General features: G+C 36.5%; 1 protein-coding gene across 2 annotated transcripts in view; it reads right to left on the minus strand.

Moving 5' to 3' along the window:
* The window catches only part of gmds (GDP-mannose 4,6-dehydratase), a 63,600-nt gene that overhangs the window by 21,008 nt on the left and 26,741 nt on the right, over positions 1-15,851 (minus strand). The gene's annotated exons all lie outside the window — the stretch shown is intronic.

Here is a 15,851-nt window from a genome sequence, read left to right on the forward strand (position 1 = left end):
TACTTCTCCTCCTTACATTTTGACGCAATTATCTGTACTTTCTACTCCTTACATTATAAAAATAGCCTTGTTACTCCTATTTAATTTCGGCTTGTCATCATAAAAAAAAAAATAAAAAAAAATAATGATAATAATTGGCCAATTACACAAACGGTTTAGATCTGACTCCCGCCTCCTGAATACACATTGCTTAACTGATTGGCGTTGTGGTGTCTTTCTAATTTGTGAGAGGTTGTAGTCACATTTGGTTGTGCGCAGTGCCGAGAGAGAGAGAGAGAGAGAGAGAGAGAGAGAGAGAGAGAGAGAGAGAGAGAGAGAGAGAGAGAGAGAGAGAGAGAGAGAGAGAGAGAGAGAGAGAGAGAGAGAGAGAGAGAGAGAGAGAGAGAGAGAGAGAATAAATTTTTTTTCCTTACATTACTTTTACTTTTATACTTTAAGTAGTTTTGAAACAAGTACTTTTATACTTTTACTTGAGTAAAAATCTTGACTTGATACTACAGAAGTCTTTTTAAACCCTAGTATCTATACTTCTACCTGAGTAATGAATGTGAATACTTTTGACACCTCTGGTATTTACTTATTCATACACTTACATAGGCTAAACTAGTGCAATATAAAATGTGACTAAAGATCAAATTTGGTTTTGATCATGTAATGCATTAAATTCATTAAAAGTATAGCCAGAAATAGGTAAGTACTACAATACATTATAACGACGGTTACAATTATCTACAACCACAGATATTACGAATACATCATAACACATGAGATATTATCATGATACGTTATAATTTTGATATGCTAAAATGGTTAATCTGATTGGAAGATATGGAAGAGAAATTAAAATCTATCATAGACACAACAACTTTCACTGAAGGGAAAAAGCAAACAACAACAACAACACAATGAGGAAAGATAGTAATGCATCTTCTATGCACATTTTTGCCGTAAAAGATGAAACCACCTCCTATCTAGTGATATCAGTCAAGCTAGATCCAGTCCAACCATCTGATGATACTCCAGAAGATGAAATATAAACTAAATATTAGCCTTTAGCATTAACTGTGCGGGTGCTTAGTTTGTATAATAAATCAGCGTCTAGTGAAATGAATGCACAGCAGCAAGTGTGTGGCTATTAAACTCTGTAATCTTTCTAAAAGGTGCAATAAACCCGTTCATCTAAACATTCATGCACAGACTATATAATCATCTCACTTTACCAACAACCAGGCTTAAACAAACATCGGCACACATCCACAAGACCAAACCTATAATCTACAGATTAGCAGTGATATTCCCAACACAAAAGAAGCCCTCTAAAGGAAGTGTGAGAAGGTGTTGGTTTCAGGTGTTTACAGCAGCTCTATGCAGGTAGAGAGGGAGCCAGTTCCTGCTGAATGTTTGAAACTGATTCAAAACTCACCAACCAATAAACTGTCAAATTCTTCACCTACGGTTTTGTCTGCAGAATAAGAGAGGACAAAAGACTTGTCAGTGTTTTGCGCTTGGCCCGAGGTGCTGGCAGCGGCGGAGGCATGTGCAGAATGTGCTGTTTTGATAACTGTTAAAGATCAGCACCGGCCTGAGCCTCGGATACCTGTTTGTTTGATTCGGCTTTAATATCTGCAGCGGTTCTTTAATCGATCTGATTTCATTCGAGGAGGTTGGGTGGAGGTAAGACACCTGATCTGGGATGGTTTAACCTCTTGTCAGCCTATTTCAAATACACAGCTTAAAACCTAATTAAAACCTTATTAGCCTGGGAAAAAAAACAGGACAAGTAAAATAAGTTGTGCGACTCCTGCAGACTCCAATGAAATCGGAGAGCTAAAACGAAACAAAACAAACCATAAGAAGGAGCTCTTCTCTGGAGGTGTTTTCGTAAAATATGCTGACAATTCCCAGGGTCACCCAGACCACCTCTGAGATCTGCATTAAAATGCGTTTAAGGGTGAAAGTGAGACATCAGGGAAATTCGTTGTGTGTTTGTGTGAACGTAGCGGCTTAGCGTATACGTGTTTGCGGATTACAAGAAACATATTTTACTCGAATTCATAATTTAGATTCCGCATTTAAAAAAAGCATTTTCAAAAATGACGACAGACATTGATGAAATGTGTGTGTGGTTGTGTGTGTGTGTGTAAGCATTTAAACAAAAAGGACATCAAAGAGAATCCGCTGTTAACCATTACCACAGATAATCATCAGTGTCAAACACAGTTTCACAAACCACCAAGGTTATTACTCAATTTGAGTGTGGTGAGAATAAACTGAAAAAATATATGAAAACCAGTGAGATTTCAGCAGATAAAATCACTCATTTGTTTTTATATTATGCCCGAAAATGGCCATTTTGACATTTCCACTGTGAAATAAAACTAGGTATCAAAAACCTTATATTGTTAATTAGAAAAGATGGAAAAAATGGAATAAGAAGAGTATTATCCGCTTCCAGTATCAATACAGTAATTAAAAATAATAACAATGGTAAATTGTTGTATTGATATTGTATATGGATACATTGTGCTTCCTTAATGAATAGCCGTTTGTGTGAATCTGAATGTATGTGTAAGTAAGTATGAGGTTTTTTGTTAGGAATGCTAGGTAAAATTTGAGACTCCACTTTTATATCGCTGTTGGTCATGGAAAGCTGGGATTCAGTTATTCTATATTCCCTGTGTGTGAGTAATGTGGATATGTATCTCAGAAGCTCATGTATACCTAATAAAACTCAGTATTCTTTTTCAGATAGCAATGTACAAGAAATGATTTTATCTTTGTTTTTAATGAAAACATTTCTAAAGTCAACAGGTAATACCGCAAGACACGTGTTTGTTTAAAAATGCTGCCAAAAAAGAACAAACTACTATTGCGAGAAACTTGTAGTTTGATTTATAATAAATTATTTAAAAGTAGTTGTTAATGACAAAAAACATTCAAATTCTTAAAGAGAGGAAGTTTGGTCACAGCACTCAAACTCTGTTTTGCCGAAATATTCTGAGATTGCACAGCCGTTTAAACTCACATTCCTGCCTCGGCAAACCTCCATTCCAACAATCTGAACACACAGAGAGGAAATGCCATGTCTACCAACACATACACAAACACACACAAATCCACCACTCTATATTCACCTAGTGAGATGTAAACAAACACATTCAATGAAACATCCAACCTCATGAACATACAGTGACATGCATGTGTGCACAAACACTCAGCCTTTAGAAATATATGAAGTTATAATGAAATACATTTTTTTCATATTGGATTTGAAGGCCCTGAAATCAGAATCATATGTTGCAATTTCAGCGAGACAGACCATGATATGTTCAACCTGTAGGGAAGTGTGTGTGAGTCAGGAGTCAGACAGTGTGTGTGTGTGTGTGTGTGTGTGTGTAGGGTAGGAGGAGAAATGCCAGACTGTACACATAGTAGCTATAGATCACACGCGTGATGGTGTGTGTGATTCTTCAACACCTGTACTGCATAAATTCTGAGCTACGGCAGCAGTACAAAACAATTCTAATAACAGAGAGCGAGTCAGCTACTGTAAAGATTATAACAAGATCCAGCTGTGTGTGTGTGTGTGTGTGTGTGTGTAGCATGTTCAGGCTTCCTGCACACCCCACATGGTTTGTGTGATCAGGTTTTGATTGTGTTTGGCTGCATGAGCCTGAAATGAGGCAAATGACTTTTTGATTAAACATCGCAAAGAAAAAAGTCATTATGGAGAAACTTATGATGATAATAATAACAAACATGAAGTTGAGACGCAATAAATCCGCAAAACACATGGATTTTGTGCAATAAAAAACCCAAAATCGTATATTTGCAAACAATGATGACAATTACATATATAAACTTTCTGAAAAAAGATCACAAGACAAACAGGTATGTAGGTGAGAGTGGGGCAAGATATGTTAATGGATCGTAATATAACAAACGGCATTTTGTGTCATGTGATAAAATATTTAAAAAGGGGCAGCTGTTTGTGACGTAAAGTAAATATTCTACATGGCAAATAAAAATTATTAGTCAATTTAAATGTATTCAGGTCTAAAAATTTATATCACACATGTTGGGGAATTAAAAATGTAAAAAATAAATAAATAATAATAATAATAATGTAAACGTTTTCACTAAATATTAGCCATAAAATAAAAACCTTTTTTTTTTTTGGAAAAATAAATCTAAATAGTAGCTGTGGGGTCAGATGCCAGTGACTCAATTAATAATTATATTGAGCTTTGACTCCTAATGCAGGAAATACTATTAATCACAAATGTTATTACAAAATATTGAATTTTTTTAAATATTTTTGTCTGGTTGTTTTATAAATGTATGAATCATATAAACATGCTTTAAAAAACAAACAAAAAAAAAACAGTTTTATCTTCATATTTACCCCATGACATGACATGACACTGCTTACCTCTAACAAGGGTAGGTTGTGTGACTGAAATTATATTTCAATGGCCCTATGTTATAAGCTTTCCTCAAATTTCAGCTGAGAGCAGACAGGGTATCTAGATAATACATTCACACAAACACTCACACTCTTGTTCTAAATTACCTCTCCTCCTTCTAAAAGCCTGCACTTCCTGTAGAGACAGGAAGCACTCACTCAGTTAAGCAGCCAGTCTCTACTGATTTCCTGAGATTTAAACAGAGGAACCATTCAGGCCCTTTACGCAAATGTTAGCATTCTCTCACTCCCTCTATCACACACACGCACACATTCACACAATAATAAAGTGTATTGGCATGACAACACTCAAACAGTGATTCAATAACTACTTTATCTTTATCAAGAAAGGGACATATTAGTCAACATCCCAACAAACCCACAGAAACACAGCATGCTATTTCCCTCACATCATATCTGATTTATGTCCAGACTACGTATGTGTATGAGAGAGTAATCATATCGCATGAACCTATTCTTTGGCATATCAAATATAATATATGATATGATATTAAATCAGTGCAGCAGAGATAATAAGAGAGAAATAGAGTGTGTTTGACTGTAAACCTATACAAAACAGTATGAAAATGTTTTATTGTGCAATAAAATAGGGGTTCTTTAACCCTCTCTGTGTGTGAATTTACAAGTAATCGAAGATCCCGCCACCCACCGAAGAGCACACACACGCCCCCACACCCGCCGGTCAGGTTTAATGGGCAGAGCAGTGTTTGACCTTTCACCTCAAAACCCTAAAGCAGAGACTTTGACCATTAAACAGTCCCTCCAAGCCTATTATCCAATCAAACGCATCAGCGCGCACATCTGGATACTGCATGAGTGTGTGTGTGTGAGTGTGTAACGTAAGAGTGCAGAGATGATTAATGCAGGGGGTGCATGGCAGACTGCAGTGTCATTAAGATGTTTAAACGTGACATGAAAAAGTGCTCTAGTTTCACTGGCTTAACCAGACCCTTCAAACTACCGTGTAGTACAGCCAGTGTGTGCATGCACATGTGCACTGGTGAACGAATAAAAAAGGAGTAAGAATGTATGAAATTATACAAAGAGACAGACAGAACAAAAGACAGACAGACAGACAGACAGACACATAGATAGACAGATAGACGGAGAGATGGATAGATAGATAGAGAGATGGATAGATAGATAGAGAGATGGATAGATGGATAGATAGATAGAGAGATGGATAGATGGATAGAGAGATGGATAGAGAGATGGATAGAGAGATGGATAGAGAGATGGATAGATGGATAGATATGACAGACAGACAGACAGACAGACAGACAGACAGACAGACAGACAGACAGATAGATAGATAGATAGATAGATAGATAGATAGATAGATAGATAGATAGATAGACAGATAGACAGATAGATAGATAGATAGATAGATAGATAGATAGATAGATAGACAGACAGACAGACAGACAGACAGACAGACAGACAGACAGACAGACAGACACATAGATATGATAGGACAGACAGACATATTTAACAACAATAGATACAACAACAGAGATAGATAGAACAATAGATAGAACAAGACATATCAAACAACACAGACAATCAGAATGATCGACAGAACAATAGATACATATAGACAGAACGACAGATACATAAATAGACAGACAGAGGGATCGAGAAAGACAGACAGACAGACAGATGTGCAGAAGTGTGTGTGTATGCATGACTGAACGTGGAGATTCAGGACTGTGTGGAGCTCAGAGTGGGTCCTGTTTCTCTGTGTAGAGATGTATTTGTTATTTCTATTATTTAAGACAAATGTAAAAGGCAAGAGACAAACAGTGGTGCACCTGTGAAATGTGGCCCCAGGGAAACACATGGCGCTTCAACTATTTCCTGGCCTTAAGGGAGGGGCAAAGCAGAACCAGATGAGGAGGTGACTGGATCAGCCAGGTCAGATCGGGCTGGATAAGGACGTATGTGTGTTTGTATGTATGCACATAAAGGAAAGGCTATTGTGTTCACTTCTCAAGCAACTCAACAAAGACTATTGAACCCAGACATGCAACACGTGATGAAAGATGATGGAGTCCTGAAAGCATCATTTAAAACATGTCAGTTAAGTGTGTGAGATGCTCCATTAGATCCAGCGGGTGAAAAGGTAAGAAAACTCATTAAGTCACTTATCACCTCTTCACGTATACACACGGGCCGTCAAAGGATGGCCAGTTACATTAGCCTGTAGTCACCGAAGGGATGCTTTTGAATTCTCGAGGCGGGCACATTGACAGACATATAGCAGGGCATGATATTACCCACATATCTAAACACACTGCCGCACACAAACACGTTTACACACACACACATCACGCCGAGGCTCCACAAATCTCCCTCCTCCTACATGACAGTATAGTTTGATGGCCGCCTGTGTCCGTCACAACATCAGATTTTTTAGATACATGGGTAACGTGGTCACGTATTGCTATGGAAACTCCATTCATCGCTAAAGCCAGTGCCTGTCATCACAAAGATTACCACAGCTGACTGATGACCCAACAGCAGACTGTGAATGTGGACAGCACACACACACACACACACTCTCAAAGGAGAAAGTTGAGCTCTCCTGTTTCAGTGAGTGTGGGTTGATCGGCAGGAGCTTCTACAGGATTTATTACATTCTACATTTGTTCACCAGATTATAGAAATCATACACACACTCAGCTGTGGGTAATACACACACACACACACACACACACAAAAAAAATTGTGGTTTTAGTATTTCTTCTGTTACTGTACAAGAGTTGGGTAAAGAAAAATTATAAAACAATAATGTAATGTAATGCAATAATATATAATAAATGAATAAGTGAATAAAGGAATTAATAAACATAATATTAATATATATATATATAGATATAAAAATATTAAAATGAATAATATATATATAAATTACAGTAAAAACTGTAATATCGTGAAATATTATTATCATTTAAAATAACCATTTTCTATTTAAATATATTTCAAAATGTAATTTATTCCTGTGATGGCAAAGCTGAATTTTCAACATCATTAAGGCCCGTTCACATCAGGGACGATAACTATAAAGATAACGATAAAGATATAATTCTAAAAATCGAAGAATAACAGAGTTCACACCACAACTATAACGATAAAGATATGAGGAACGATATCGTTGGGATCACTTTCAGAACGATTTTTTTCCAGCTGTCAAACGATAAAACACTGACAGACAATCAGAATCCATTCTAGCAGGTCATCCATTTTCGCTACTTTGAAACCGCAGCGCGGGCGCACGCTTAGAATAAAAAGACCGTTATCGGTCGTTGGTGTGGACGCATATATAGTTATCTTTATCTTTATCTTTATAGTTATCGTGCTTGGTGTGAATGGGCCTTTACTCCAGTGTTCTGTCACATGATTCTTCAGAAATCGTAATTTGGCGCTTAAGAAACATTCCTTATTTAATATCAATGTTGAAAACAGTTAAATGTTTTTGTGGAAACCATGATACATCTTTTTCAGGATTCTTTAATGAATATAAATTTCAAAAGAACAGCATTTATTTTTGTACTGTAACATTATCAAAGTCTGTCACTTTTGATCAATTTAATAAAAAATAAAAAAAAGATTAAGGGTCATGCATATTTACTATTTCTAAAGAAAGTAGTAAATAAATACATTCTCATCCTACAGTTTTAAAAAATCAGTGTGCAGTATTTATAGGCCATAAGAGCAGTACACTTATCTTCCATTCTCAACAGGCAGACAGATCAAGAGCAAAGGACACACACACACTATGTTCCTTTAGTGTTTCCAGAATAATGTGTTACAGTGGTACTCTGTTCTCTGCATACACATGCCATTTGGCAAACAGTCTCTTTCTCTTGACCACACACCTCTCTCTCTCTCTCTCTCTCTCTCTTTCTCTCAAAACTCAGAGAGAGAGTGACTTTGTGTGAATGTGTGTCCATGTGACATATGCTGCCCTAACAACTGTTATTTTTACTGGCAAACCCCAACATTACAAAAGAAAAGTGCCTGTGTGTACTTATATTTTTCCATCCAATAATGTACGACATTAATGGTCTTTCCTGCTTATTAATAATTCATGACAGATATATAAAAAAAATTGTGCACACGAGTGACTCTGGATAAATAAATGATGAAACGGGAGTGACAGATACAGAAACATCTGTCAGCTTTACAGGACAAAACCAAAAGACAGAAGAAGAAAAAAAATAGAGAGAGTCAGAGAGACAGAAAGCAAATATGAATTATTTATGAGTGGAATAACGTGACAGATGTGGGATATTTTCATTTCCAGTAAGTAAATGCAACTCACAAACACACACACACACACACACCATTTATACACCATTTACACACCATTTACACACCAGAACTTTGCATCACTTCAAACGGTGTGGTCTGGACTTCCTCTCACGCTCTAATGGACAAACAAGGCCTGTCTTGAGTCTTGAGACTTGCACACAAACACACACACACACACACACACACACACACACACACACACACACACACACACACACACACACACACACACACACACACACACACACACACACACACACACACACACACACACACACACACACACACACACACACACACACACACACACACACACACACACACACACACACACACACACACACACACACACACACACACACACACACACCTTCACTGCTGAGAGACTCAAATTATTAATCTATTAACTTTTACACCATTTCAATACTTTAATACTTTACTTTAAAGTTGAATTCCCTTGACAGTGATACAGCAACACAGTATGAACATGTCATTGACACTAACTAAAAATCCAACAATTAATAGATTAATACATTTATTTTAAAACTCATGTACATGCTTAAAGGGATAGTCCACCCAAAAATAAAAGTTCTGTCATCATTTACTCACCCTTATGTCGTTCCAAACCTGTATAAACTTTATTCAACAGAGTTCACTTTTTATGATCATACAATGCAAGTCAATGGGGTCCAACAACACTGGACCCCACTGACTTTCAACTTGTATGGACACTTTTTTTTTTTCTCCAAAATATCTTCTTTTGAGTTCCATGGAAGAAAGAAAGTCATACAGGTTTGGAACGACATGAGCGTGAGCAAATGATGACAGAATTGACATTTTTGTCTTAACTATCCCTTTAATTGCAGTCACACTGTACTATTATTAAAATCTGTCTTCATGACGAAAACTGTGTGTCTTTGTTTAAAGGTGGACAAAAAGCAAACAGAAACTTTGACGCAGCTTTTTAGTGAGGATTAACGTTGCGGTAACATTGTGTCACGGTTAGACTCGGCTGTGTGGAAAACTGGTGTGCTAACATGGAGGAAAGTGGGAAAATGTGGGCTGTTGCAAACCATGGTACACAGTCATGAATGGCACAACACACACACACACACCCCTCGTTACTTTCTGTGGTGAGTCAACAGAGGGTTAGATTTACTTATTTGGTCTCGATGTTGCAAAAGACAAAAACTCTGGAGCTTAATATAGAAGCTGTCAGGGGAAATATGCGACTCCACTGAATGATGGAGTGTGAATAAATATGTGTGTGTGTGTGTGTGTGTGTGTGAGTGTCTCCACTGTAATGACAGACTTTGGCTGCTGAGTACGCAAGAGAAAAATGAAATGGACAGAAAATGGAGCAACATAGGAGGTCTGTAACTCAGTGAGAAAGGACAAGGTGAGAGGTGACGGAGAGGTCAGCCAGGTCTGGGATCGAGAGCGTATGGGTGTGACTCCACACTAAGAGAAAACAGACGTTAGCTGAGGGAGCCTGATATTACAGCGGCATTAGAAACGGTGGTGAGTCTTCATATCTATTCCAGAGAATGAACAGACCGCAGACCATTAGACTGGATACGTCCCTGGAGTCATTAGTTTCTAGTCACGGAGACCCCGTGCGTGTGCAAGAGAAGAAAGAGACAAACAAGTTCTGCTCCAAAACCTAGTAAGCTGTCTCTCTGCCCACCGTCTACGTAGGCAGCGTTCGAACTGTAATGGAGCCTCAGAAGTGACCGATTTGGAACGCTCTACATAGGCAGCAGTGCAGTACAAAAATAGCACTCCTCACTGGAAACCAGACTTATAATAAACAGAGTTTGATGTTAGCATGTTGATAAGCTAATGGGGAAATAAATAAGCATTATAATACATAAATTACAATACAGTTTTCAACACTGATAAGAATAAGAAATGTTTTTGAGCACCAAATCAGCATTTTAAAATGATTTCTGGAGGATCATGTGACACTGAAGACTGGAGTAATGACTGCTTTGCCATTTTTTAAAACATTAAAATAGAACATTTTAATATATATGTATTTATTAATGATTTTTTATTGTATTGATATAAATGCAGTCTTGAAAAAAACTATTTTGAATGAAAGTGTTTATTTAAATATTTAATTGCACAGTATTTTATTATTATTAATAATAATAATAATAAAACAATTATTAATATACATTTGAATTAAATTTAAATATATTTAGAATTTACATTTTTCTCCCATCTTTGGCATCTGGGATTTCTTTTTTACTGGGCTTGTCGCAAGGCACTCTGAGATCACTTTCTTTGTATTATTTATTTATTTCCTCTGGGAAAAAGCACAACAGATAAAGTCCAATACAGAAGAAAGGAGGGAAAAAAAATCATAATAATATATCAGGGTTTTATTTTAACTATAACTATAACTATACACTACACTGTACTACAACTATTTTATATATTACATATTGATGTAATATCAGTTCCAGTATGAAGTATGTTGGAGCCATCATGTTTAAGGTGCTGACCTTTTGGAACAACCTCTGAGTCGGGAACGCGCCTAAGATGCACTAGATTTTGGAACAAAACCACAAAAAAAAAACGCCCTTATAGACTGAATGCATATGAGCAACAGAAAGCCAAAGAGCGAAGAGGCTGAGGCTGTATTGCAATGTTCATTTTCTGCGCTGCCAAAGCACAGGCATGATAACAGAACAATGTGATAAAATTCATCTCTTTCATCCACTTTCTAAGACTCTCCTCCACTCAATAATTCTTTTCCTTCCTTTCCTATCTCCCCTCTCCCACTCCCTCTCTCCCTCATATCTTCAGCTCGGTGAGAGGCTGAAAGTTGAGGATTCTGGTTACAGAGGGCATGTGAAGAGAGGGGAGAAAAAAAGGGAGAAAACGAAACGAGAGCATCTGCTTTCATCCTCATCACAGTGGGGAAGAGCTCAGCCATGTCAATCACACAGACAGCCAGCTGCCACACACACACACACACACACACACACAGATGCAGTGGAATAAACCCACATTCTTCATATGAGAGGAGAAGCATACAAACCGAGGAGTCTAACAGTCGCTCACAAACACCTCCTCTCAGCATAGAGAGCTTTACACAAGCTCAGGAATGCCCTGTGTTAAATGCTCTGCTAAATCAACCTTAAAATCAGCCCTTTCCCTAGATCACCTTACATATTGTGGGTGTGTGTGTACTCGTGTGTATCTGTACGTTAGCGGCTTTTAAAGCTTGTACTCCAAGTTCTCCCACATGAAATGAGGGAATGAATACGTGCGCGCACACACACACACACACACACACACACACACACACACACACACACATTAAGGTGGTCTCAGCTTGCAGCTGTGTTTATTTATTCTGCTGGATGCTGGCCACTGGAGTTTAAGGCCCCCACCTTCTACCCCCACCCCAAAATAAAAAAAACACACTCACACAAAACCACCCACTTCATACCAAAATACCCATCAGAGCATCAAATCCTACCAACCCCTATATAGCCACCCGCCCGCCGCCTATCACAAAACATACCCAACTCACTTACACTCTGACATTACAGTGTTTGTTACATCACAGGTCGGACATTATGACATATACAGTACAGGTCAAAGTTTGGAAACATTACGTTTTTTTATATTTTTGAAAGAAGTCTCTAATGCTTATCAAGGCTTGATAAGCCTTTTAAAAAAAAAAAAAAAAAAAACAGAAAAAAAAACTAATATTGTGAAATATTATTACAACTTAAAATAATAGTTTTCTATTTGAATATACTTTAAAAAATTATTTATTCCTGTGATGCAAAGCTGAATTTTCAGTGCCACATGTGACATCCAGTCTATCACATGATCCTTTAGAAATCATTCTAATATTCTGATTTATTATGAGTGTTGGAAACAGTTCTGCTGCCTAATATATTTGACGAATAAAAGGTTAAAAAGAATAAAAAAATATTTTCTAATAATATAAATCTTCTTTACTATCACTTTTTATCAATTTAACACATCCTTGCTGAATAAGTATTGATTTATTAAAAAAAAAATAAAAATAAAATACTGACCCCAAATTACTGACCAGTAGTGTATATTGTTGTTACAAAAGATTTCTATTTTTAAAAAATTTGCTTCTTTTTTTTTACTTTTTTTTACTTTTTATTCATCAAAGTATCCTAAAAAAGTATCACAGGTTATGAAAAAATATTAAGCAGCAGAACTGTTTCCAACTTTGATAATCAATCATCATATTAGAATGATTTCTAAAGGATCATGTGATAGACTGGAGTAATGATCCTGAAAATTCAGCTTTGCATTAGAAATAAATGATAATTTAAAGTATAATAAATTGAAAACCAATTATTTTAAATTGTAATAATATCACAATATTACATTTTTTTTCTGTATTTTTGATCGAATAAATGCAGGCTTGATGAGCAGAAGAAACTTCTTTCAAAAACATTAAAAATAGTAATGTTTCCAAACTTTTGACCTGTACTGTACATATATCTGTGTGTGACTGATGCAAAGCTATTCAATTTTTTAGAGTTCTTTGATGTTTAGACAGTTCAAAGAACAGAATTATTGAACAGAAATGAAATGCATTCCTGCTGAATAAAAGTATGAATTTAACTTAACAAAAAAACTTACTGAACCCAATATCTTGAACCTTAGTGTATATACTGTATTGTATGTAGTATATGTATATTATACTGATTATAAATATAATAACAATTAAAAACAATATTATTAATAATAAATACATGTAATAATGAATGAAACTGTTTTTGAAAACAACAAACCCGTGGCTGATATGTTATCCGTCTATTTTGAGTAGGACATTCTATGATATATATGTTTGTATTTTACACTGATTTTATGGATGCATGCAACACACACAGACACATACATTTATCCTATTGGTTGCAAAAGTTCCAGCTGGTTTCCCAGCCTCCTCTGAAAACAATCTCCTCATCTTACTGTAATAATCCAATGCGGTGTACTTGCAAAGCATTACGACTATGAAAGAAGAGTCTCTCTGAGTGAAGGGTCATTGCAGGTACAGTTGGTCGCCAAGCTAATGAGTGATTTGATTGGCCGTCGTGTTCTCATAAAAACCAGCGTGATTCATCTCCGAGCTCTCTTTAGTACGCGATTGGTCGGTGGTGCGGATAGATGCGAGAGGTGAGAACGAGGACAAAATCATTCTGTTGCTGGAGAAACAAAGTGGTCTGAGGTGAAATCATCTTAAAAATAACAAAAACATCAGCAACCTCTAAGACCCCGTTGAGAGTTTTATGCTATCAGCTCAGCCTGTGTGTTTTCACAGGAATCTTTGAACTTCACTTCATTTGCGCCCTGATTTTATGTATGTTTTTAGTGGAGGCCTGAAAGTCTGAATTCCATAAAACTATAAAGCTTCACGTTTCAAACAGCTTATTAAGTCATACAAACAGCGAACCAATTAAAACTGTCCATGGTTCAAGAGTTTACACAAACATACAGTGTTCATCTCCCACTGCCTCAACTACATAGAGTCATATCTGTACACTCATACTCAAAATACACACTTGGGCGCACAGACATGAATAGAAAAGGTTTTGATCTCAAACAGTACAGTTAAAAGGTGTTGGGTCACTATGATTTATTAATGTTTCTGAAAGAAGTCTGTTATTGCTACCAAGGCTGAATTTAATTGATACAGTAAAAATAGTAAATTATTTTATTCCTGTGATGGCAAAGCTGGATTTTCAGCAGCGAATTTATTTTTTAAATAAATCTGACCGCAAATTTTTTAACTGTTGTGTACACACATTTATGACCGCATAAACAGTAATGGTGACTGATGGCGCTTGACATGTTCAAAGACGCGTCTCCAGTGTGTATCACAACAAACTCACTTTCAAACAGGTCTTATGTCTATCATTAAAGGTTTTGCACAGACTCGAAAAGCATGTGGATGAATCGTGAATCTACAGTGCCAACAAAAGATGATTGACAATTGAAGAATTTAAACCTATGGATCTGACAAAAGATTTTTACATTTTTGCACTTTGCCTGGAGGTAAAATACATGGAGTAGAATGCACGGACTGTTTCTGTAGCAAACCGCACTGATCTACTCCATCTACACACACACACACACACAAGCATACACACGCTCACAGCTTTGGTCCGATTTCCCGAAATCTGCCCCAGTCCTGAGCCACATAAACCTGGCTGCATGATTCAGCCGCCTGGAATACCAGCGTTCCCACAGGAAACCTGGAGCAGCTCACACATGTATGCAGTTTGGAGTTTTGAAGTTAAGACTTTTTAATGCTTTTAAAAAAAGTCTAATGTTTACCAAAGTTGCCTTCATTTGATCAAAACTACAGTAAAACAGTCAAATATTTTTATATTTTGAAATATTAATAAACATAATAGTTTTCTATTTGTACTATATTTTAAAATGTAATTCATTCCCTTTAAAATAAATATAATTTATTTCATTTATAGCATGTTGAGCGGTGAACTTGTCAAAAACAATGAGAAATGCTTCACATCACAATCTACAATGAAGTTGTTTTGGGGTCCCTTGGCGGACTCGATTCAATGGGCAAACCGAATTTGGATGTCAATGGCATAAACGGACAGCAGAAGTGGAAGTGCAGTTGCAAATTACTACTCAACAAGAGAGAAATAATCATTTGTCAATAGGTTGCTGATGATTTCATGCACTGTTGCTCTCATTCTGGATTCCAGTTTATCAGGAATTTTGTGATCTTTATCATAAAAAGCTGGCTGATACATGTTGAAATAATTATGGAGAAATAACATGCGACCACTGGATTCCTTTCTTTAAAAGAAATAGCAACAGACGACAACTGAACTGATGTACACTTTGTATCAGTCATTACTACAAATAGTAATGCTTGTAAAAACAGTACTAACTAAGAATGCAGACAGCTATTAAACAGGAATGCACATTGCATCAACAGTAACAACAAGCTAAATGATGAGAACAAGAAATCAATTATGCAATCCAGCAGACCTAATGCAATGAATTCTCACAC

This window comes from Scardinius erythrophthalmus (genome assembly GCF_964197995.2).
Source record: "Scardinius erythrophthalmus genome assembly, chromosome: 11".
Lineage (NCBI taxonomy): Eukaryota > Metazoa > Chordata > Actinopteri > Cypriniformes > Leuciscidae > Scardinius > Scardinius erythrophthalmus.